The 25,695-nt window shown below is 42.8% G+C and overlaps 1 long non-coding RNA gene across 2 annotated transcripts in view; it reads left to right on the top strand.

Moving 5' to 3' along the window:
• LOC132535930 (uncharacterized) overlaps positions 1-25,695 on the top strand; it is an 81,244-nt gene that overhangs the window by 16,477 nt on the left and 39,072 nt on the right. The gene's annotated exons all lie outside the window — the stretch shown is intronic.

Below are 25,695 nucleotides of genomic sequence, written 5' to 3'. Positions count from 1 at the left end.
TTGGGGCCGTTTGTCTGGAATTCAGAGAAGGGAGGGTCTTATTTAAAGTCACCAAGTAGAGTTCACTGGAGTGTGAAGACTCTTCTTCTCTTTTCTCTATTCCTCAAGTGATTCTGAGACTTCACTTGAGTAGAATCTGAAAATATCTAACAGTTCTGTGACCCACTCCTCAGACTGCTATGGCATGTCTTCCTGCACCTGACTATTTTCTGCTACTCTGATGCCTGAGACCAGTCAGCAAGGTTAGGGAGTGAGTCTGATAGTAATCACATGTTACATGTTTCAATGGTGACTTCTTAAACGGGTGCTTCAAGGCACACAGGGTTTCTTGTGTGGCTTTAAGACTTCTGATTATATCAACCAATGGGGCTCCATGTAAACAGAACTCTAGGCTGTTCCCCAGTATCTTAGTCCATTTGTAGGTTTGTCATCTGTTTCATATGGGCTCATGGTACTATTGGATTCAAGTGGTGTCTTGTTGAAAAACTTTAAAAGCTTTCTTTTTTTTTGTCACCAAGTTATCACTGGGGCTCAGTGCCTGCATGATGAATCTCCTAGCTGCTCCTCAGACACTGCGAAATGGGAGAAGTTTCATTGTAGCCCACATGTTCCCCACATCATCTTCTGGTACAAGGACATCAGTATCCCGTGCCCACCTATGGTTTGGCATATCCATAGGACTGCAGACCTAGGAGCAAGGATGGCACATGCCATAAACACAGGCATGGGGCACATGGGTAGGGAAGGTCAAAGTCTTGGGTAACATGAGAGTAGCATGGGAAAGAGAAGCATAGGAGTTGGGTGGGTGGGGGAAGATCAATGGGCCCTTGTTCTCTGTGGAGCAGCATAGCTAAAGCAGGGCCCAGGGCAGGCCCTGTGCATTGGGGTGGGAGAGGGAGCTGACACACCTGAGTCAGGGTGACACTACTTAAGGTGTCCTTAGTGGCCATATGGATAGAGCTTGGCTGAGGGTTGCTTCCAACTTCCTGAAGTACTGGGAGACTGCCAGTGTTAAGAGACTCTTCAGAGCAAGGGAAGTATGGAAGTGCGGCTATTGGTACCTTAAGAGGGAATTGCAGTGAACCTTTCCAAGCCCCCTCCTCAGGAATTGGGATACACCTTTGGAGCCTTGTCTCCACAAGGTATCCAAGGGAGGTGATGGCTTCAGTGACCAGTGACAGTTCTCTTAGACCCACTGTCAGCATCCAGCTGGAGAGAGTGGGCCATAGGTGTGGAGTGGGGTGGCTAAGGTTGTGTGTCAGTTTGTGGCCACCACCCTGTGGCCCTTGCATAGATGTTGGGGATCTCTGTTGAGAAAATATGGGAGTTTTTTTTTTTTTATAATCTGCTGGGCAGGGCCGCTTGGCTGATTGACTGTCACTCAACCTCTTGTGCCCATCCTTCGCATGTGCTTTCAGCTGCCCATGGGTCTGAGATTCAGAGTATACTCCCGTTAGCAGTACCAAATCCCCCTCCATTTTCTTAGCATTTGAGTTCCAAAAGTGGGGGAGGGAGGTCCAATATTGGCAAATATTTCCTAAGAGAAAACAACTGCCACTGGAAAGAGAATTCCTGTCTTTTTCCCCGAAATTCACATTTGCTGGTTTTGATGTGATATGATCTGTGCTCTGCTGTTTTCTACTCAGAGGTAGTTAGTTATTTTTTTGTTGTTGCAGGAGTTTGCCCAGAGAAGGGCACTAAATGTCAGAAATTGAATCTATCTGGAACGTTTGGTGGGACTCTCTTTAAGACCATTGGTACCTTGAATGCTGCCTATGGATTCTTTTCTGCACATGGTGATTTACTGATGGCACAGAAGTTAGTGCCTAGGGTGGACAGGACAAAGGCTGAGCCCCATTTTAAACAGCCCTGGGTGCCCTGATGGCTGGCAGGCTTCTTGGAACAGCACAGTTCTGAAACAGACACCATGTGCCAGTCAGACTCTGCCTGTCCCAGTCTGAGGAACATCAAGAACTCAGCCTGGCAGGACAGCAGAACCCTAGCCCTGGCTGCCCCCCCCACATACACCAGCAGGTGACACTGGAATTATATATGATACCTCCATATGTGTGGGGGGCGAGGGGGACTGTGAGCCACAAGGCTCTTTATACTCCAGCTTCCTCCCCTTTGACCTTTGAGTGTAGGATGAACACTGGACCCCACTGCAAGCTCAGACCTTCAGTCCAGTCTGCGCTAGGTCTTTCTCTGGAGTGCTGAGTTCTCCTTTGTTGGGTGCTCACCACAACGCAATGTGAATGAACCCCTTCCTGTGTGGGTCCCCCAGATCTGTGTCCCTCTTTATCTGCTTACTCTTTGGAGTCCTCACTCTCGCTGCCCCATTCTCTGTACACTGTTCCTGCAGCCTCACCTATAGCTTCTGCATCCTCTCTAAAAGCCACAGGAGCTCTGCAATCTCTGGTGACGTGACAGTCCACAGCCCCAAAGAGCTAGCCTTCTAGATTTATTAGCGAGGGCTGGCTACACTCACTGCCACACTTTCCTCTTCCCTCTGCAGTCCAGTGTCTAATAAATTATCCAGGGCAAATTGTCATGGGGAGGAATTTGCACTCATCATCTGTCATCTGTACACGGATAAGGAGAAGTCAACAAAAGAATTACCGCCGTTTTCCCCAAAAGATATTAGGGAAGGGCGATTATTTTCAAATACTTTCCCTCTTCGTCATAGGACACCGGGATCATCAGAGGCACTGGAGTAATTCTTTTTATTTATCTTTTTTTTTTTTTGCCTCCAGGGTTATCTCTGGAGTTCAGTGCCTGCCCAATTCCACCACTCCCAGTGGCTATTCACCTCACCTTTTCTTGTGAAGTACAGAGGGACACACAGAGACAGAAAGATTGATCCGAGTCTCTACCTGTGTGTGGGGTGGGGGCTTCACAAGCAGTGGAGCAGTGATGAAGGTGCCTCTTCTCTCTGTATTTCTCTGTCAGCCTTCGACTTCTCTTTGATTCTATAAGAAAAGGGATGGAGGGAGATGGCCACTGGGAACCGTGGAATAAGCTGTGTGCTCTACCAGGTGCTCCAGAGCCCAGCCTTCCCAGATTGTTTACTTAATACCCCTGAGTGCTAGGTGGCGGTGTACCTGGTTGAGCACATAAGTTACAATGTGCAAGGACCCAGGTTCAAGCTCCCAGTTCCCACATGTAAGGGGGGAAAACTTCACAAGTGATGAAGCAATGTTGCAGGTGTCTCTCTTTCTCCCTCTCTGCCTTTCCCTTCCCTCTTGAATTTCTCAGTCTCAATCATATATATATATATATAATATTTAAAGGTCCCTGTATTCATGCCCCTCTTTAGATCAGAAGATAATGTTTCTGTCTTGAATCCTAGAATTTGGCCCACCTCCTTACCTGGAGTGTGAACTTGAGCTGCTACCTCTTTGGTCTGTGGGGATGATGGCATTGTCATTGGGAAGGAGTCGCAGGATTCATTGCTGACTGCTGTCTACTGCCCTGCCCACATTTCTTTTTTCTCTCCCTGAATCCCACTGGGTTGGAGATGTCACTTTTCTTGCATACCTGCAGGCTCTGTGGGCCTAGCTGTCCCCTCAAGGTGCAGGTCAGCAGGCATTTGATGCTACCATACAATAATAGCACCTGATGTAGATCAGGACCAGCTCTCAATCATCTGTCAGTTACTCACAGCACAACTCACACATCTTTCTTTGTTTGAATATTTTTAATTTATTATTGTATAGTTACAGAGGAATTAAGAGGGGAGGGGGAAGATAGAGTGGGAGAGAGGCAGAAAGACACCTGCAGGCCTGCTTCACCTTTCGTGAAGCTTTCCTCCTACAGGTATAAACCAGGGGCTTGAACCTAGGTCCTTGCTTAACCAGGTGCACTACCACCTGCCCCCTCACATCTTAAAATAATTTTATTCATTATTTCTAATGAGAGAGATACATAGACAAAGACACGAAGAGAAAGGCCAGAGCACTACTCAGTTCTGGCTTATGGTGGTGCTGGGGATTGAACCTGGGACCTCAGGGCCTTAGGCAGAAGAGTCTTGCACAACCATCATGCTGTGTCCTCAGTTTCATGTTCATAGCTTTAATGACAGCCATTCTAAGCCCTGAAGTCAACTTGTGGGGCCATGGGTGAGCTAACATAGTATTTGTAGACAGTAGGCATAGTTACTCTTCTGTAAGCTACACAGGCCCTTTCTGGGCTTCCCTTCCTCCCTCCCTCAGTCATTATTGACAGTGAGGATATATTAAGCTATAGAAGGAGCAAACCGTAAATTCCTCCAGACAGGACCAGAGACACACTTGTCAGGAAGAAATAACTCTGGAAAGAGGTATGGAGGGCCCATTGGACAAGTGTCCAGTGGTTGCAAAGCTGTACCCCACTTCCCCACCCCAAGAGTTCTTTCCTACTTAGCCCTAGGAGAAATATGTGCTTTCTGGGATCAGCATGATAATTTTATAGTCCAATCTCCAGATCTTTTTGGCAAGCTGATCATGTGTGTCTCTGATTCACTCAGTATAAAAAGACACTTGGGCTGGGAAGAGTGCTCACCCTGTTGGAGATCAGGACTTCCTGAGTTAGGCCCAGAGACCCCAAACTCAGTCCCAGTATCACCATTTGTGACAACTGAACAGTAAACTCCCCCAACCCATCTCTTTATTTTTACCAGATCACTATTCAGTTGTGGCTTTTGGTGGTGGTGGGATTGAACCTGGGACCTCAAAGCCTCAGGCAGAAGTTATTTTGCAGAACCATTATGCTGTCTATTCCATCCTCCTATTGCTCATATAAAAAATAACCTTTAATAAGCAAATAGAGCAAAATCCCTATTCATTATTCACTTCTACTGTATTTATTATCATTGCTTTAGGGATTGTGATCTTGGAGATAAAAGCTCTGGCAGACACTGAAAGTTAGTGTTTGACCTGTCTTAAGGGTCAGTGGAAGTGAGCTACTCTGTTAAAACCATAAGCTTGGCAGAGCTCCTTGGGATTCCCTTTCTTAGGACTCCTCAGCACAGGAGAGGAAGCTCATGCTACAGCACAGCTGCTCCCAGTATCCACTTCCTTCTTCCAGGATGTGCCCATGTAGAGTGGTTCAAAATATTTTTAAATCTATTTTTTTCTATTGCCAGCAGGATTATCACTGGGGCTTGGTGTTGGCACTGTAAATCCACCACTTCCTGTGGCCATTTTTTATTTTTTTTAATTGGGGGATTAATGGTTGACAGTCGACAGTAAAATATAATAGTTTGTACATGTGTAACATTTCCCAGTTTTCCACATAACAATTCAACCCCCTCTACCTGTGGCCATTTTTTTTCCTTTTCTATTTTATTGGATAGGACAGAGATAAATTGACCAGAAGGGGAAGATCCAGGAGAGAAAAAAACAGACATCTGGGAGTCAGGTTGTAGCTCAGTGGGTTAAGCGCAGGTAGCGCAAAGCACAAGGACTGGTGGAAGGATCCTGGTTCGAGGCCCCAGCTCCCCACCTGCAGGGGAGTCACTTCACAGGTGATGAAGCAGGTCTGCAGGTGTCTGTCTTTCTCACCCCCCGCCTTCCCCCCTCCATTTCTCTCTGTCCTATCCAACAACGATGCCATCAATAACAACAACAATAACTACAACAACAATAAAAAACAAGTGGAACAAAGGGGAAAATAAATAAGTAAATATAAAACATATTTTAAAAAAGGAAAAATAGACATCTGCGGACCTGCTTCAATATTCATAAAGCTTTCTCCATACAAGCGGGGAGCAGTGGCTCAAACTCAGCTCCTTATGCATGATAATATGTGCACTCAACCAGGTGAGCCGCTGCCCGGAACTCTTAAACTTTTATTCGTATAATTTTGTTATTTGTGATTTAACATTGTTTGATGAAATTATCACATTTCTGGAGCATTTTCATAGCCACACGCGGTACGTTTAAGTCGCCACATTTCTCCTTGCACCAAAGTTCTTGTGTAAAATGATTGATTTATCAGCGTAGTACTGCAGATATTCTTCTAAAATCCAAAAGCACCAGCCAGCCACACAAACAACGAGGCTGGCACTGTTCCCATTCAAACCAGCTTCTCTGGAGCAAGCACATTGGAGCTGCTGTAGTTCTTGCTAAGACTGTCCCAGTTTTGACTGCATGCGTGGGCCACTGTTATTGATTCACTACTTCACATGTTGCTTGTTTACTTATTGTGCTGAGAGATGAGAATCTGGCTGTCTTATAGCCAGTTATTAGGAAGGCTTGGCTACTTGATGCTGCAAAGAAATTTCTCCTAGTTACCAATGGCCCAACACAACTGCAGTAAATTATTTGTTCATTCTACCTGTTAGTGCAGATGACCGAGCAGCCTCTGACTCCTACTAGGCACTAAGCCAGTGACCCAGGTTCCCTACCTGACCCCACAGTCCCTGCTGCAGGACAGACAGAGGAATGACTGTTCACTGGATCTCCAGGCTTTTGCCCAGATACGTTGCAAGTAAGGTTCACTCATGCTTTCTTGATGGAAGCAAATCGTATGGCCACGTATCATCTAAAGGGAGTCTGGGTGTGCAATGTCACACTGGGTGTGGAAGGAGATACCCTGGGGCATTGATGAATGGCTCTGAAGACCGCCATGTGTCCCCACTACTCTCCCCTTTTCCTCATACAAATAAAACATGATGTTTTCATGATTTTCAATATTAATCTCATAATAGCTGTGTATATGCTGTCCACTGTCAAGTCAGTACTTTATGGTCTCTCTACAGTATCCAGCAGATTTGTCAAATAGCTCTCAATATTATTTTTCTTTTTTTACCTATTCCAGTACCTCACACATGTAGAATTCCATTGCTTCCAGGATGGGGTTTCCTTTTTTTTTTTTTTTTTTTTTTTGGTTATTTCAGATGAAAGAGAGAGGCACAAGGGGTGGGCAGTGGCACACACCTGGTTAAGCACACATAGTAAGAAGCACAAAGATCCATGCAAGGACCTGGGTTTGAGCCTCACCACACTCTACCACACTTCACAAGTGGCAGAGCAGGTCTGGAGGTGTCTTTCTCTCTCTTCTTTATCTCCCTCTCCTCTCTCAATTTCTGTCTTATCAAATAAAATGGCGGGGAATGGTCACCAGGAGCAGTGGATTCATAGTGCCATCACTGAGCCCCCAACAGTAATCCTGGAGGCAAGAGAGAGAGGAAGAAGATAAAGAGAAAGGAGACAGGAGAGAGAGGGAGGGAGAGAGAGAGAGACAGAGAGAGAGAGACAGAGACTGGAGAAACAGCCTAATGGTTCTGGAAAAGACTCTCATGCCTGAGGCCCTGAGATCCCAAATTCAGTCATCACCATAAGGCAGAGCTGAGCAGTGCTCTGATCTCTCTCTCTCTCTCCCTATATATATATATATATATATATATATATATATATATATATATATATATATGTATATATATGTATGTATGTATGTATTATATATGTTTATCTCTATTTGTCTCATTCATATTAAAAAATAAATTTAAAAAATTATTCAGAAATTTAAAAAGAGAGGGAGGTAGTGAGAGAGAGACAAAGAGAAAGAGGGAGAGAGCACAGCACCACTCCACCATCCATGAATTCCCCCTCTAGGTGCTCTTCCTGGTACTGCTACATAGTGCTGGCGATCAATCCCACAGCCTCACAAACATGCCAACTTGCATATGCTCACCTGCTAAGCCATCTGCTGGGGCCCTAAATGTGCTCTCTTGTTTTCTGCCATGACCCCAGGTGATGTGAATGACTTAGTATTGATAGAATCCTATTATAATCATCCAGGTATTTTTGGCAAGTGTTTCAGTGGCCTTGGTTTCTTTCTTTTTTTAAAAAAATTTATTTATAAAATGGAAATACTGGAACCTGGTGGCTGAAAAGAGAGTTAACATACAAAGCCAAACAAATTGTTGACTAATCATGAACCAAAATCCTACCAATGTGTCTTGGAGCTTTGATTCCCTAGAACCCCGCCCCACTAGGGAAAGAGAGAGACAGGCTGGGAGTATGGATCGACCTGTCAATGTCCATGTTCATCGGGGAAGCAATTACAGAAGCCAGACCTTCCACCTTCTGCATCCCACAATGACCTTTGGTCCATACTCCCAGAGAGTTAAAGAACAGGAAAGCTATTGGGGTAGCAGATAGGATATAGAGTTCTGGTGGTGGGAATTGTGTGGAGTTGTACCCCTCTTATCCTATGGTTTTCTCTGTGTTCCCTTTTTATAAATAAATTAAAATAAAAAAGATAAAATGGAAATACTGACAAAAACCACAGGATAAGAAGGGTACAACTCCACACCTGAAGAGCTAGGGTGGCAAGGAGTTCTCTGGCCTATTGCCTGAATGACTTGAGTGCCTCCATACCATGTGGCCATGCTTGATAGACAGTTCTAACTCCAATTCTCTCCTTTTGTGTTGGAACCCTTGTAGACCCTTGAGTGGTGGATGACCATTCTGTGGGAGACAGCCTTTGAGTTCAGACTAGGGTTCAAATTCAGGCTCTGCAAGTTTCTTACTCAGTGACCTTAAATCCGTTTCTAAAACTCTCTAAGCCTCCGTTTCTCCCTTTCCATCTGGTATGGTGCTGAACAGTTAGTTGGATGCTCTGATACTTGGGTTTGGGGGTAAACATGACTCATGTTTATAAACCTCTGGTTCTCTCCTGAGAATCTGAAAGACTACATTCAAGACACTAGGTAGTGGAGAGACTGTGTGATTTAGTCTGGCCAATGATCGTGATTCTTCCCAATGAAACAGAGAAGAACAATAGACTACTAGGGAAAGAGAGAGGCAGACTGGGAGTATGGACCGACCAGTCAACGCCCATGTTCAGTGGGGAAGCAATTACAGAAGCCAGACCTTCTACCTTCTACAACCCACAATGACCCTGGGTCCATGCTCCCAGACGGATAGAGAATGGGAAAGCTATCAGGGGAGGGGGTGGGATATGGAGATTGGGTGGTGGGAATTGTGTGGAATTGTACCCCTCCTACCCTATGGTTTTGTTAATTAATCCTTTCTTAAATAAAAATAAAAAAGAAAGAAAGAAAGAAAACTGCCATTCAAAATCAAATTTAAATACATTTGTCGTAAAAAAATAAAAGCTACTCATATTTACAAGTTAAAAAAAAAACCAAATAGGCAAAGTCCATGAACCTCTTCACTTTCCATATGGTAGAGCTTCCATAGGTAAGTCAGGGTCCCTAAGTGACCTGTGTGGGTTAGAAGCAAACTTTAGTTAAGTCAGTGCATGTCAAAGGCTAATTTGCAACTGAAAGCATCCTCTGTGGGCAGAGCACAGGATCTTTCTGGAAGGGTTGTTTGGGTCAGATTTCTGGATTTGATTCCCAGTTCTGTTACTTATGAACTTTGATGCCTTTGGTCAAGTCACTTCAACTTTCTGTGTCTTTGTTTTCTTATCTATAGCAGGCAGTTAATAGTCCTTGTTCCTTCTGGAGTCTCTGTGAGAGTTTAGGAAGATAGAATGTAAAAGCAGCTGGACCTAAGTATGGTATGGTCTCAGCTGGCAGAGGGTGTGCATCTATACATTACAGACTGAAGTTGACAGTGTGTGCTCCCCAGCAGCTATCCCTCCTACTTTAACTGCCCTCACAAGGACCAGACTGACCTATGAAAAAGTCTTGGTACACAGTGGTCTCTTACTAGGAGGTCCCTGTCATTTGGAATGCTACAAGTCTTGCTCTCTGGTGCTTCCTTTACAGCATAGGAGGTGGTTAGGTGTGTGGATTTTAAAGGCCATTTCCAAAGACAAAGTAAAAAGACACTGAAATGACAACAAAGCCTTAATTATGCAGTGGAGGTGCTAATCAGAAGCGACACTTTCCGTAAGTCTGAAGGCAAAGTGATTCACAGAGGAGCTGTATTCGTGAAACATCACTTTGGGATAATGAACAGTTAGCTGCATTTGCTGTTTAGAATTCTTCCCTGCGGTCCATGTCTGTTCATTTTCCAGATAAGGGGCCTTAGTCCCAGAAAGGGAAAGAGCAGCGTGGAATAGCTCAGTTGGGTAAGAGCTTCCACAGGACTAGAGGCTTGGTTTCTGGACTCAGTTTGGCTGCTCGGTAGCACTGTCCAAGTCTGGGTCTTTTACATTTGTGTTCTTTGGTAACTAATCCAGCAGCAAGAAGTTGGATGTGATGACAAGGTTTTTAGCCTGATTCTTTAACTCTTGAATTGGTGCTGGTTAGCTCATTTGTTTTTGTTTAACTTTTTTTTATTTTTTTTATATTTATTTATTCCCTTTTGTTGCCCTTGTTGTTTTATTGTTGTAGTTATTATTGTTGTTGTCGTTGTTGGATAGGACAGAGAGAAATGGAGAGAGGAGGGGAAGACAGAGAGGGGAGAGAAAGATAGACACCTGCAGACCTGCTTCACTGCCTGTGAAGCGACTCCCCTGCAGGTGGGGAGCCGGGGTTCGAACCGGGATCCTTATGCCGGTCCTTGTGCTTTGCGCCACCTGTGCTTAACCCGCTGCGCTACAGCCTGACTCCCTTTGTTTAACTTTTTTTCCAACAGGGTCTTCTTCTTCTTCTTCTTCTTCTTCTTCTTCTTCTTCTTCTTCTTCTTCTTCTTCTTCTTCTTCTTCTTCTTCTTCTTCTTCTTCTTCTTCTTCTTCTTCTCCTTCTCCTTCTCCTCCTCCTCCTCCTCCTCCTCCTCCTCCTCCTCCTTCTTCTTCTTCTCCTTTTTATTATTATTATTATTATAATCATCATCATCTTTATTTATTAATTGAATATACATGCAGAAATTGAGAAGGAAGGGGGTGATAGAGCGGGAGAGAGAGAGAGAGAGAGAGAGATACAGCACTGTTTCACCACTAGCAAAGTTTTTGCCCCTGCAGTTGGGGGTGGGGGGCTTAAACCTAGGTCTATGTGCATTATAACATGTGCATTCAGGGGCCAGGTGGTGGCGCACCTGGTTAAGTGCTCACATTACAGTGCACAAGGACCTGGATTCAAGCCCCTGGTTCCCACCTGCAGGGGGAAAGCTTTGTAAGTGGTGGAGCAGGCCTGCAAGTATCTGTCTTCTTTTCTCCCTCTCTATCTCCCCCTCCTCTCTCAATTCCTCTGTTTCTATTCAATTATAAATAAATACAAATATAAAAAAATCATGTGCATTCAACCGGGTGCACAACCGCCTAGACCCTTGCTCATGTGTTTGAATACACCCCAAAAGTCTGGCTGTTTCTTCACTGCAGGCTATTCATAGGCTATAAGTGTATGCAGTCCATTCTGCCTTTGGCCCGGGCAGCCCAGATTCACCATGGACTTGGTTTCTTCACTGACTGGCAGAGGGCAATTGTAACTTTACTTAAAAAGGGTTTGGGGGAGCTGTCGTGCATAAAAGGATACACAGAGGGGAGCTGGGAACGGATTTAAACAATACAAGGTTTATTAGGGTGGGACAGATAAAAGGCAAAATAAGCAATTATCATCAGGGGCTAAGAGTGTGCTAGGTCCATAAAGTCTGAGTATAGTTATCAAAAGTTTAGTCCCATAAGATAAACAATTATCAGCTGAGGTATAGGTTGCTGATGGCTGTAGAGGGGTCTAAAAGTTTACCGGCTAGCAGAGTCCCATGTGTGTGCTCAGTTCCCAGGAGAAGTAGCCATGGCAGATACCTGGAGCACCTCTGCTGAGTTGCATCTGACCAGGAGAAGAAGCATCAGTCAAAGAGAGTGATCTGCTTCAAGTCCCTGCTTTTTATACATTCCCTTGTGTCCCAGCCTCAGGCTGACATCATTCATATGCTAATAGTCCCAAACTCCTGTTGGGGTCACAACAATTCCCCAATTTTGATTAAATACACAGACAAGATGTTCGGTCTGTATGAACATAGGAGATACAAGCAAATCTTCAGTGATTCTAGGGTTACCCCTGCAAGCTCTGCCTTCACCACCCCCTCCCCCAGAGTGTGGGCATAATAACTGAGTATCAGATAAGGTCCTATTAGCCTGAAGTATTTGTGTCTAACCCAGAGACAGTCCATCACTCAGGGAAGCTCAGAAGAGACTTACAGAGGTGTCCCCAAGTTCAGGTGGCTCCTGGGTGGCAATCATGACATATCCAGGGTGTTGGACTGCTGCAATCCATGCTTCAGCTCGTGTTCTTGTCAGGAGTTCACAGATGAGGCATCCTGGCTGTTTCTTCACTGCAGGCTATTCACTGCAGGCTGCAAGTGTATGGGGTCCATTCTGCCTTTGGCCTGGGCAGCCAGAATCACCATGGACTATGTTTCTTTACTGAATGGCAGAGGACAATTACATAAGTGGTCTGCTGGGATTTCCCTCAGTGAGAGTTCCAAGGACACAAACACTGGCAGGGTGGGGCATATGTTGTGGGGATAGCCAGTCAGCAAACACCCTGCCCATCCCCAGTATTCTGGGTTTTTCTGAGGTAGGTAGGTGAGCCCTTTGTAGAGGTCAGACTTCTCTCAGTCTCAGGAAATGAATGATAACATCAGAGCCAGAAGGTGAGGAAAATGGAAAAGAAAATGCTAGAGTCACGCCAAGATTCTGATTTCTAGCCCCACCCAATTCCCCCTAGCTTGCCTTTCAGCTGTGCCAGGCTTCTCAGGAAGCAGAAAACAATAGCCTCTCTGATTGAATTGAAGTCTGAACTTCATGCAATTAAAGGTGAGGGAAGGAAAACCTAGTCACATTTAGATCTGCGTCGTCTGCATATCTACATAGGGAGGCGTGGTTAGTGCCTGCCTCCAAAGATGGCTATTTGTGAAGCCATGCTTTGGAAGTGTGTTTGCTTTGGTAATTGTTCTCCTGCCCCAAGTTTCTTGCTGGTCCTTTTGGAGTTAAATCACTTCCAGGAAAGTTCAAAGGTCTTGGCAGTGATGGAAAGGAAAAACATATAAATTGGAACTGGACTGAGTCCATCTCATGAGAGCTGGAAAAACTGAGATATCTTGGGATAAGGAGAAATCCACTAGCCAGCTGGAAACAAGGAGCAGAAAGGTAGAGATTCACTTGTGTCTGACCTCTGTACCCCAGGAGATTGTAGGTATTCACTCTGCTTAGCTTCCAATATAGTGTAGACAGGTCTCTTTTCTCTGAAGTTCTCTCATCATAGAACAACATGGCACATGGGAGTTCTCTTTATCTCTTTCTCCTCTCCTTCCCACAGTCAAAGCATATGTGCTCAAAGTTGACTGCACCAGTCATGGTACCAGCATCAAGAGTATACTGGTAATACTGTTCCTCTCAGATAAGGCACCCTTAGAACTTCATGGACTCATGCAGCAGTCATTCAGTAATATTCCAGTGTTGGGATCTAGGCAGGGCTCAGCTGGGTGGTTCTTGTGATCAGCAAAGATTCCCTCCATGGTGTTGAGCAGGATGGTGGGCTGGACAGCTTCACTGGCATGTCTGCTGCTTTGGGGGCACTGGCTAGGAGGCTAGACTGAGCTGACTCTACCAACCCAAGGGCCACTAGCATGGTGACCTTGAGGTCATTGAACTTCTTTAGTGGGAGTTCAGATTGTAAGAACTAGAGCTCTAGTGACCCAGTTGGAAAACACATGAACTTTTTATGACCATCTCTGAAGTATAGGAATGTCATTTTTTCCTCCTCTTAGTCAAGTGAGTCACTAGGGGTCAAGCAAGTCACTAGGAGCCAACCCATGTTGAGGGGCCACATGATTATACCCCACTTCTCAAAGAGAGAGCCAGCAGTGGAGTGAGTGACACTGTAAACATTAGAGGCTGACACAGTGGGTCTCTTTGAAAACTCTGTGCCAGAGAAGCAGGAAGAAGACTGGTCAACAATGAATTCAGGGGGCTACCCCCATCCCCCTGAGGAAATGTCAGGGAAACCTGAAGAGCAGTCTGGTGAATATCCTTTCATGAGGAAGCAGCTGAGGCTCTGGGTGTGTTCCCTGGTGCACTCCTAAAGGGTGACTATCATGTTCCTGCCTCTTCTACAGCATTCCTTGCCACACCAGAGAACAGCCAACTCTGCTGCCTGATACACACTTACACTTACAGCTGTGTTTGTTCTTTTCACTGGCTAAGATCTTTTTGACTAAGCTGAGAGTTTGCCTGGTGACTAGTGAAGACTTCTCTTGATGACAGAGGGAGATCAGAGCACTGCTCAGTTCTGGCTTATATTGGTGAAAGGGAGTGAGCCTGAGGCTTATGGGTCCTCAAGAATATGGATTAGACTAGTTTAGGGAGAATATTGTAGTGCCGTTCCATGTGCCAGTACTGTTCTCCCTCTTTTTACTAATTCTGACTTATTCTTTAGAATTTTGGGTATCAGGGAGGTGGCTCAGTGGTAGAACATATATCCTTCATATGTGAGGCCCTGAGTATGATCCTTGGTGCCATAAGAGACCAACAATGACAAGGTAAGACTCCATGATGATGACAGATCTCTCTCTCTCTCTCTTTGTCTCCTGCCTGTCTATATCACTTCATCTATCCATCTGTCTGACTGTCTGTCTCTCTATCTATCATCTATCTATCTGTCTAATTCTCTCATAACAAAGTAGAATGACCCACCTGCAGGGGTAAGATTCACAAGCAGTGGAGGAAAGCTATAGGTATCTTTCCTTCTCTTTATCTCTCTCTCTCTCCTATACTCTTCCTCATTTTCTCTCTATTTCTGTCTCCCACATGAAAAAGGGAAAAAGTGACTGCTGGGAGTAGTGGAGCACAGTGATAACCCTAATGTCAAAAAAAAAAGAGACCAGGAAGGCTGTTCAGTGGTAGAGCACATGCTGAGAGTCTGGGTTCTTTCTCCTGCACCCCCATTAAAAGATAATGTGGCCGGGTGGTAGTACATACACTTGAGTACACATTTTATCATATGTGAGGAGCTGGGTTCAAACCCCTGGACCCCACCTACAGGGGAAGCTTGACAAGTGGTAAAGTAGTGCTGCAGGTGTTTCCCTCTCTCTCATTCCCTATCTCTCCCTTTCCTCTCATTTTCTTTCTGTCTGTAGCCAAAACAAACAAAAAAATCACAATAAGATACCATAGAATTTGGTGGGAGGAGCACCTTCTTCCTGGAAAACTTTTCTTGATCACCCTTGTCCCAAATGAACTGAAATTCTTTCCTCTAAACTCCTCTAGCCACTGCCCTAGATGACTTCTCTCCACCATTGTTTTACTTACCTTATTTTAGTGTAACCTTTTCTCACCACCTTCCCTAAATGTACTTTTTGTAGAAGCAGAAAAGGAGGGAGGGAAAGAGGGAGATATGGAGGGAGGGATGGAGGGAGGGAAGGAGAGAGGGGGGGGGGGAGAGAGAATGACTGAAACTGCCTTCAATGTAGTGGGGGTGAAACTTGAACCTGGGTCATGTACATGGCAAAGCAGTGTACTATCCAAATGAGCTGTTCCACCAGCCCTAGTTGTATTGTTCTGGCAGACATACTTAGACTATATCATCAGCTTGACATCATTTTCTTCCTGAGATGCTGGGGGCAGTTTAAACCAATGCAATGACTCTCTGCACACATGGATCTCCCCGAGGAAGGCAGACATTGAAAGGATCATTACAGAAGGGTTGAGTATTCCCCTAAGATGCCCGACTTTGAGTCACCCAGGTGGTGGGGTGCCACTGTTTCTGTTGTCATGGTGCCTAGATTCAAGTAGTCCCTCCATAAATGTCTATTAGGTGCATGAGTAAAAGTTGGTGGCATAATAGTGGAACATGTGGATAAAGTTATGTTGGCAGAATGTCATTTCAGTTACTATTAGAGTTCCCATAAGATTTTTTCAGTCTAGTTCAGGATGCCTTTCTTTAAAGGCATAGGAGCTAAGCCAGAATCTGGGCTCAGCCCAGCCCTAGTGCTACCAGCCTGATCATGCTTATGTGTGTACATCCCTGGACCAGGCTTGTATCTAGGAATAGTAAGCTATAGAGCCTCTCACATCCAGCTTCATTCTTCTCCCCTCCTACACTTTGACTTCAGTTAGCATGTTCCCATTAATAAATGACTCTCAGTTCCCTGCTGCCCATGTCTTGTCCTTTGGAAGAATTTGTGGCAGTGTCTGATAGGAACCACATGACCTAAACCTGACTTGGCCCTCCTATCACCTTCTGGTGGACCCAGCTGGCAGCAGTTTCGATCCTTTCTGGTAGGTTCTTTTTCCAGTGTTAGTTTTCCCTGTGTAGAATATGACTTCTAAATCATAATTTCTTAGAACAAAAATAAATCATCTGTGAATTCAGACATAACTGATTTTGGAAAGGCCTTTTCTATTTGCTGGCATCATCTATCCTAATTATAATTATGTCATCTGTAAAACTTGGGATAATCTCACAACCTTGTAGAGTTGTTTCAAATATAGTGACTGCCGTGGAGTTTTAGAGAAAATGGTAGGTTTCTACCCTGTCCTGTTAGGGTGTGTTGATTGCTATGGTCAGAACACACACCCTCCCCTTGAGCACACTATTTACTTTGGAGTGTTTTTCTAGATGGCTTTGGTGAATTGCTTGAGGTCCTGGTCTTGACTACCATTACAGGAGACATGAAAAAAATCTCATTATTTGACCTCTCATAGCATTTAAGCATTAATTGTCTGAAAGTAGATTTCTTCTGCATTACTTATTTATTCTTATGTGTACTTCATTATGATTCAGTTATGATTGCCTCAAATTATGGAAAAGGACTAAGATCTGTGGTGGCAAGGGCTCTTGGTGTATCCCAGTGCTTGGACACAGCTTGAGAATCTCCAATTTGGATAATAAGATGTTGTTTTTGACGGGCTGGCTTCACGGGCGGGTAACAGACGACCCAGGACTCATGGCTGGGTTGTATGCAGTATCTCTTTATTCATGCAAGACACAGCGCAATCTATACCAAGCTAAGCTAAACTAAACAAAAAAACTACAATCTTGTCCTTATAAATATACTAGCCCAGTAGGGTGGGAACAGGATGCAATGCAGAGAGGGTGGAGAGAAAAGTGACTGGTGAAAATCAGGGTATGACAAGGAGAAGGGGAGGAGCAGGTGAGAATTCTACCACTAAACCACCAATGCCCTGGAGGAAAGGTGGTGCTTGTTAACAGAGGTTATGTAAATAGAATGAAGTGGTTATGTAAATAGAATAGTGTTAAGCAGGGGGGATTAAACTAATGAAACAGAAGGGGTTTTTAGAAGCCTACCAACAATAAGATGAATCCAGGAGTTGATGAAGCAGGTTGTCAAGAAGTGATGGAAGCATCAAAGTGTGGGGAGAATTTGGGAAGGGTAGATAATAGTATTTGGGCTTTGGGGTGATTTGGAGAGCTCTGGGGTCATTCTATGGGCAGGGTCTGAAAAGTACAGAATTGTGGATGTCATGCTAGTGGCACCCCAAAATAATGGTATACCATGTTAATAATGTAGCCCAAGTTGTATTAGTTTGACAGCTTCTCTCACTCTTGCAGCCAGTTAATGTCTCCAAGTTGCAAAGCTAGAGAACAGGAGGCCCCCTTAGAGAGATAGTTTGCCAGTGCTGCCCAGGGTGTGTGGGACCAGAATTTGTTGTAGGAGGTTGATTCCAATGAAGAATATGTCTAGTTATGGGCTTCATGGGTTAAAATCCAGTAGCACCATTAAGTTATTCTAATGTAAAAAAAAAAATCCCCGACCCCATATAGTCTCTCATTCCATCAATGAAGCCCAACAAATTTCATTGAGAACCACTGCCTTTGATTCATGTAGCAGGCAGGGAGGAAAGGTCTCCAAAGTTTCATTATTGGCTCCTTTTGAAGAAATATACTATCAAGCCACATCTCTTTCATCCTATGATAGATTTCTGAAGATGATTTTGGAAACCAAAATCCATTTGTGCCTCCCTACAGTGTGGGAAAGGACATAGACTTCTTTGTTAGTCACCAGGTGTCTCTGACAGTGTCTAGTACAGTGCTGACTACACAACAGCCAACTCTCAGGTGTTCATTGGATGGAACTGTACACCACTGAACTCTCTGAGGGGCTCTTTGAAGATGTCCAGAATGCAGAACTCTCCCCAAACACAAGGAATTCAAAGGATTCCCAACCATTCCTGGGCAATGTGCCTTTTTTGGGAAGGACTGAATTGTTCATTTAACTTCCACCTTGAGGAGAAATATCAACTCAATGTCATGTTCTTGGTACCTGAGGACCAGCTGGTACCTGTGAATCTGTTCTCCTCTGTATAGATGACATGACAGAAGGGTAAAGGATTTAACTTTTATTTATTTCTTCCTTGTAGCTTCTATATAGAGGACCACTCAGAAAATGTTCATGGATGAAAGAATGACTCCACTTTATAAATAAATAAAAGGTTGCTCGTTTTCTTCAGATGCGTGTAAAAATGCAAATAATTGCGATGACTTTTTATCCCTAAGAGAAAAATAACAAGTAAATATGCATTAAAGGGAAGTTAATGTTTTGCTTTTACAAAGACAATTTCTTCTGAAAACCTGAAGATGTGTTTTCATCTATCTACCAGGAAGATGGGACTGAGTCATCATATAAGGCATAGGTGGCCATCACCATTTCCATGCCTATTGTTGCAGTATATTTTTAGAACATTTTACCAGATCTTTTGCAAGAACATATGCTTAATGTTACTAAGGAACTTAATCATCAACTCAGTCTATAGTAGTTAGGACTATTCCTAGAAAAATAACTAGTATAAAAACTTCAGGACCTTAAATTTATAAGATGGATGCTTAGGAGACATTTGGAATGCCAGGGCAATTGAAAGCCAGTGGTGTGGATTACAGCCCAAACCTATAATCCCGAGAGCACTGGAGGTAGATGGGATTCCAAGTGAGGTAAGCACAGCTTGACTTCATCCCTTCTCTGCCATTCTGTGCTCTTTGTGCCCTTAATGGATTATGGTGCCCACCAAAACTTGATGGGTATGGGGACTCGATCCACTGATTCTGATCTCTTCGAAAAACACTTTCATAAACCACCCAGAAGTAATGTTTCTTCCTTTTTCATTTTTTATTTGTGGTTAATAGTGGCTTACAAGATTGTAAGATTACAGGGTATGGTTCTACATAGCACCTGGCACCAAAGTCCTGTGCCTGCATCCTCCCAACAGTAACCAACAGTATTCTCACAACATCTTTAAAACTGTGCGTTTGGGATCTATAATCCATGGAATACTATTGGTATGCTTCTAATTCTGCTTCTAAAAACTGCTTCTGTTTCATTTGGTTTAATCCCCCCTGTTTAACACTATTCTATTTACATAACTAAGCACCAGCATGCCTGCATGGCATTGGTTTAATCCCCACTGGTTCATGATGTTTTATTGCTTCGCCCCCTCTTGTAGTATATCCTGATTTGCACCAGTCACTTTTCGCTCCACCCTTTCTGTGTCACATCCTGTTTCCGCCCTACTTGGCGAGTATATATAGGATTGTGTTTTTAGTTTAGTTTAGTTTTGAGTTTAGTTTAGCTTAGTTTGGCCGTAGATTGCACTGCATTCTGCATGAATAAAGAGATACTGCATACAACCCAGCCATGAGTCCCTGGTCATCTGTCTCCCGCTTGCGAAACCAGCCCGACAGAATACTACTTTACAATAAAAAGATGATATTGTGTCCTATGGGACAAAATGGATGGAACTGTAGATGATTCTGCTTAGCAAAATAAGTAAAGGGATGAAAGAAAACTACCAGATGGTTTCGTTCATATGTAGAATCCAGAGAACTGATATACATGAACTTTGAGAAATAATGTTTAATATAACATTTGTCCATATGATGATCCAGCGATGTTGGTTGATAGGATTAACTGTCATGCTGTTGGAAAGCCCTTTGTGTTCCCTGCCTCACCTGCTGCCCAGCCAGATATTTCCAGAATCAATTCACTGCTCTCAGTGTCAAAGTCAAAGTTTCTCCCTTTGACCTTGTTCTCATATGCCTTCCTTGCTTCAGTCACCACAGCCTTGCTGGTTTTCCAGCCATTTATTTTCTTGTCCTGTACTGTCTTCTCATTTCTTGGGAGCCAACCTTCTCTGTCACCCTGTGGTGGCTTTATCATTTCCTACTGTTGACCCACTTTCAACCCACTGCCTTGAAATGGAAGACCCTTACCTGGAACAGACAGGACTATAATGGATCATTTTGAAAGAAGAAAACCGTTAAGTTTCTATTCTATTCTATACTGTCCAACCTCGCAAAATTGAGTTAATCCTGTCTGTCTGCCCCTGACTTACCACATTATATCAGCAATCCATTTGCATCTTTCCTCACAACAAAATCTTTCTCCTCAGGATGTTGTGGCAACTAATGTTTTCAGATTCTCAGTAAAGACCCTAATGACAAAACCTTTTCATAGTAATTATATAAAAATTAAATTTAATTGATATAAAAATATATAGAACCATTATTAAAGAAGCTACATACTCTAACAATCCAGCGATGCCACACTGCAGATTAAATTTAGTAGACTGTGGATTCATTTAGGCCATATTTGCATTTTGCATTTCCAGATGTGACCACCACAGATGCATCACCACAGAACAAGGTGTGTCATCATACAGGCAAAGGGACAGCCAGTTCTGCCTGGGGGAGGTGATAGGGTGTGGGTGTGGCTTATAAAGGAAGTGAAAGAAGTGAAGGTGGATGGGAGGGCTTAGAAATTAATAAAGATAGATCAGATCAGATCGATGGGGTTTACAGTCAACAATATTCATACACATTTCCCATATTTGGGAGCTACTCTCTTCCTTGATCCAGATTTCTGGTCCTTTTTCCAGCCATGGCATCATCTCCCCAGACAATAACTAGGATCCACCTTCATATTAGATTTCAGACTCAGGGGAAAAAAAAAAACTAGTATAGCCACAGGCCCTTTGGAAAATAACTAAAATATGCCTACCAGCTATCTACAGAATGAAGACCCCCCAACACTTCATCTGCACTACTCCAGCCTTTAGGTTCATGATTAGTCAACAATTTTCTGGCTTTATATGTTAACTCTTTTTTCAGCTACCAGGTTCCATGATGCCAACCAGACTTCCCTGGACAGACAAACCCACCAATTTGTCCTGGAGTTCTGATTCCCCAGAACCCCTCCCCACTAGGGAAAGAGAGAGGCAGGCTGGGAGTATGGATAGACCTGTCAATGCCCATGTTTAGCAGGGAAGCAATTACAGAAGCCAGACTTTCCACATTCTGCACCCCACAATAACCTTGGGTCCATACTCCCAGAGGGTTAAAGAATAGGAAAGCTATCAAGGGAGGGGATGGGATATGGGGTTTTGGTGGTGGGAACTGTGTGGAGTTATACCCCTCTTATCCTATCCTATCCTTTTTTTTTTTTTTTTTTTTTTACTGGAGCACTGCTCAGCTTTGGCTTATGTCAGTGTGGGGGATTGAACCTGGGATTTGAGAGCCTCAGGCATGAAAGTCTCTTTGAATAACCATTATGTTATACCCCACCCCAGTGTTTCCTTTTTATAAATAAAAAAATTTTAAAAAGGCAAGCAAAACTAAAAAATGAATAAAATGGGCATCAGCTTTCATATGGAGTCAGCCATCTTTTCCCAAATGGCCCACATGCTTTTCTGATGCACATTTCTTCATTTTCCTGATTAAACGTTTAAAATGTCGGGGGGGGGAACCATATGAGGAATATTTAGATAGAGTTAGGGGGAAAAACTAACAGTGGAATAAAAATTACTAATTTGAGTCATAAAAAAGTCATGGGGCATATACTCAGTGGAGTACTACACACAGTTAAAAAGACTATAATGTGTCTTTTGGGACTGGCAGTGATTATAACTAATAAAGTAAGTATGGAAGTGAAGGCAACAACAGGATTATTTCACTCATGTGGAATATACATGGACTGGGAAAAAAGAAAAATTATTTATATCAGCCCATATCTGTGATCTTGGGAGAACTATGGTGGTTACCATTGGAGGGAGTGGGGCACAGAACTTTGGTGTTGGGAGTGGTGGAATTATATTATTAGATTATTTTATAATCTTGTAAATCACTGTTAAATAACTAATAAAATATAAAATAAAAAGGACATACAGAACAGCATAATGGTTTAGCTACAAATAACTTTCGTGTCTGAGGCTCTGAGGTCCCAGATTCAATCCCTGGCATGACTATCAGCCAGAACTGAGCAGTGCTCTGGTATTTCTATCTATATCTTTATCTGAGTAATTAAAATTAAATAAATGATATTTTAAATAAAATATAGAGCACACAATTTACAATATGAATAATAAATTCCTTCTTTTAAGAAAGAACATTTTTTAGCTGCCAAAGTCAAATATCTCATAACCTATAACTAAACTTGATAGTCAAGCAAAGTACAGCTTTTCATATTTTTGAAAGATCTCCAAGTGATTTTAAAATTTATAAATAGGTTGATAAATATAAATTGATTGTTTAGTTGAAGCCAGGACTCCCAAAACTGTTTCCTCTTATGTAATAATTCAGAAGACTAAGAATTAAAAACTGATAATTTAAATATGATTTCTCTTTCTGTCTCAAAAGAAATGTAAAAAGAATGCAAATGGGAAGTATTTTGTTTTATTAATAAAAATTATTCTTTAGAAAAGAAAGCTCTTTATGCTGTACCTAAATTTATGAACTTAGTTCCAGAGTCACACAGGTCAGATCAAATCCTTTGCCAGAGTGAACATTCTTCACTTGCTTCAAAGCAATTTTTTTGTCGTCATTGTTGTTTGCCTAAAATTAACATTAAGAGTTCCTTCAGCTGGCCATCCAGTGAAGCAGGTCTGCAGGTGTCTGTCTTTCACTCTGTCTCCCCCTCCTCTCTCCATTTCCCTCTTTCTTATCTAACAATGATGACATCAATAACAACAATAATAACTACAACAACAATACATAACAACAAGGGCAACAAAAGAGAATATAAATAAATAAATATAATTTAAAAAAGAATAGTGCTTTGTATGCTCATAAAAAAAAGTATAGGGAGTCAGGTGGTAGTGCAGCAGGTTAAGCGCATGTGGCGCAAAGCGCAAAGAAGGCCTTAAGAATCCGGTTCGATCTCCCGGCTCCCCACCTGCAGGGGAGTCGCTTAACAGGTGGTGAAGAAGGTCTGCAGGTGTCTATCTTTCTCTCCCCCCTCTCTGTCTTCCCCTCCTCTCTCCATTTCTCTCTGTCCTATCTAACTACAACAACATCAATAACAACAATAACTAAAACAACAATAAAAACACAAGGGCAACAAAAGGGAAAATAAATCAATAGAAAAAATTAAAATATATATATTTCAAATAGTCTGGAATTGTATGAGAAACTTGTCCAACTTCTTGTATTGCTCTTTGAATTGCCATATTCACCAAATGCTTAGCAGCTCAAGCCATTTTGAATTGACGTGAACCACAGCCTTACAGGGGTTTTGCAGACTGAGCATTTTAATGATGTAGGAGTGTGAAGACATTCACAACTAGGAATGGGTATTTTGGCTGATAGCATATGACACAGTGGGAGGAAACTGTGGTGCCATACAAACATATGGCAACACCATTCTGAACGGACATTTGAAAGGGTAAATTCCCTTCTGACACAAGCAATGTCCATGAGGATTCAAGTCTTGGAGAGGAGTTGTTAGTAAGATCAAGGGTACATGAGACATGACATCCAGCTAAAGGCACTCTGCAGATACATATACGTATTGAAAAACAGTGCTAATCACTAGATCTCCTACTTAGGCAGTCCTTAGAAGACCAGAGTAGCAAACTTCCCATTAACTAATGGTCCTCTCAAGCTGAGGACTTGTGTTGTGACAATGACCCAAGCTTATTCTGTCTCTGTGAAGGCTTTTCAGAGCCACATGAGGACTTAGCAAGGAGATCAGATGGAAATCTTCAGTCTTTTAAGACAAAATCACTTTTCACAGTTGTCTACCAGCCCCAACTACATGAATGTGGCACAGTGCATGAGCTCTACAGTCATTTCACCAGGAACCAGGGTATGTTGATCAATCAGGGCTGCTTCACATTCCAAAAAGATGAGATAAATAAGGGACCAACTTGAGAGCATGCTGCTGACAGGAGTGTGCTATAGTCTGTTATAAAAAAAAAATCACGAGGAATTGTGTATCACCAATCCTTGTAGACATCAATGGAAGATTTTTAGCAGATGCATAGGAATATTTTTTGAAACGTTTATTTACAAACAGATATAGTTATTATTTCCAAGAAGACACATACCCATAAAACTCAGCAAGTTTGAAGATAAAATTAACATTGAAGAGAAAATATTATAGAAAACTCATTGCATGCCCTTTATAAAATGTACCTAGCACTACTTTCCAACCCTATAAGATAGTATGGCATTGCAAATCCATACCATAATGTATACAGCATTAATTTTATTGTTACTAGTTTGAAAATACTCTGTCATGTATACTTATGATGGCCTATAAATGTTTAGGATAACATTTGGAGACCAAGTCAGTGTACCGAGTCAAGGTTATAGAAAGCTATGTAGAGAAATTAGAGCTCATTAGGACCCAGTGTGCAGACATCAGTCCAAGTCAATTCTCTTGAAGGGGAAGTACAGGAATTCAAAACAAACATTCAACAGTGGAAAGCGGTGTCTCCATTTGAAAGCCCCTACATAGGCCTGGCAGTAATATCAAATCATTTGTGAAAGGAATTGACACCTGATAATTCACCTATCAACATTCTCTGGTTGAGCAGACTGGCATATTAATTAGAATGTCCATAACGTGTTACTTTCAGCTGTAGACCTGAAGCAACCCACATTACCAGTACTTTTGGGCTCACAGCTCCAGTTAGTTGTTTAGGTGACCATGGACATTCAACATGTTGTCCAACCCAGGTAAACTCAGAGGCTCCACTCTTGGTAAGGAACAGAAGAACAAGTGGCTGTTTTGCTCCCATTTTCCTTGTCTTGCGTTAAAAACAAAGCTCCAAATTGGCTGGGATCATTGTTAGCAGTGCCCACAGCTGCTGAACTCCAATTTAACCAGATGCCATAACTATAGCAACGGGAAAATAGTGGTGTTTTGAGATTAACATGCTATTGAAATTGGCTAAATATAGCACACTTTGTGGTGGGGTGTATAGTGTAGGTATTTCCTTTAGTTTTTCAAATGACAAAGTGATCCAGGCTTTGGAAGGAAAATTAATTTATCATAAATGGCGGCTGCTGAAGCTTCCCTACCCCCTTGATCTATGTTTATAAAATGTGTGTTTTGAAAACCAAAGAGATGAATCAGTTTGAATGTCCAAGGCATGGATGGAAATTGGGCTATCAGATTTGTGCTGCTGGTGGAATATTCATCTGAAGGATGTAGTGGGAAGAAGTTTGGGCTGAGTTATAGGTCCGAAGTCCCAGTCACTATTGATTAAATCATGTGACCTTGGGCTGGTCTCTAAAGTGACTCTGGATCTCAGAGTTTCCATTTTTTAGCCCAGGAGATAAATTTTCCCCAATCTCACATTTTAGGATTCTGGAATAGGAGGGGTCATGTTTCTCCCTGCTCCAGCTCTGGATGGTACTTACTGACCCCCAGTGGAATAAGAGAAATCCACATACTGGGATCCCAGGATCAAAGATCTGAGTGACGGGTATAGCTGGGCTTCCTTCTTATTTAAGGAGGTTCTTTTCACTTTTTAATGTTTGTTTATTTTATTAAACGTAGACAGGGAGAAATTGAGAGGGGAGGTGGAGATAGAGAGGGAGAGAGAGACAGAGAGCCTACAGCC

Source organism: Erinaceus europaeus, chromosome X (genome assembly GCF_950295315.1).
Source record: "Erinaceus europaeus chromosome X, mEriEur2.1, whole genome shotgun sequence".
NCBI classification, from domain to species: domain Eukaryota; kingdom Metazoa; phylum Chordata; class Mammalia; order Eulipotyphla; family Erinaceidae; genus Erinaceus; species Erinaceus europaeus.
This window is presented reverse-complemented; position numbering and strand designations above follow the sequence as displayed.